The 696-nt window shown below is 54.9% G+C and overlaps 1 long non-coding RNA gene across 1 annotated transcript; it reads left to right on the top strand.

Moving 5' to 3' along the window:
* The first annotated feature begins 61 nt into the window (after positions 1 to 61).
* Positions 62 to 544, top strand: LOC104982683. The gene is made up of 3 exons (XR_824545.1): positions 62 to 285; positions 368 to 418; positions 502 to 544. It is a non-coding gene; the product is annotated as an uncharacterized LOC104982683 (long non-coding RNA).
* Positions 545 to 696: the final 152 nt, after the last annotated feature.

The raw sequence follows: 696 nt of genomic DNA on the forward strand, positions 1-696 counted from the left end.
ACCTTTTTCTTTCTTTTATGGGATCTAGTTTCCTGACCAGGAATTGAACCCAGGCCCCCTGCATTGGGAGGACCACAAAGGAAGTCCCTGGTCACTGCATCTTAACCCTGTCCCCATCCCTAAGTCCAGAGCCATTCTCATGCACAACCCCATCCCTAACCCTCCACTGCAATCTCACTCCTGTTTGCATCACTGACTTCCACCCCATTCCCATCCTTGGACCAGCCCTGACTCTGAGCTTCTCTTCTCCAGGTTGGATGGCTCCACCAAGACCTCCCAGGGCAGGTGAGCTGGGGCTGGGGGTATCAGAGACCCAGTGCTGGCTTGGTCCTGCTCTGAGCCTGAGCAACCGTTCCTCCCTCCTCAGGAAAGAAATCGGAGAGACCCCCACTTCCCTGTAAGCTCCCGAAGAACACAGGTGAGGATCCAGGGCCGGGAGCATCCTGTTCCCTTGGCTGAGGTCCTGATATGCCTGACTGCTGTCTTTCTGATCCCTTCCAGGCCTGAACGTCACCCCTGTCACCAGCTTGACTCCTCATCTGGGTAAGCCATAGGAATACCCATTACGATGTCCTAGAGGGGCACTTGGAAGTCCTTACTCCAGCCCCCAATTCTGACCAGAGAACAGATCAGAGGGCTTGGGGGGGAGGCTGTTGATCTTGGAAGACAAAGTCTTTCAGAGATCGGAAGAGCACA

Source organism: Bison bison, unplaced genomic scaffold (assembly GCF_000754665.1).
Source record: "Bison bison bison isolate TAMUID 2011002044 unplaced genomic scaffold, Bison_UMD1.0 scf7180017616890, whole genome shotgun sequence".
Classification (NCBI taxonomy): domain Eukaryota; kingdom Metazoa; phylum Chordata; class Mammalia; order Artiodactyla; family Bovidae; genus Bison; species Bison bison.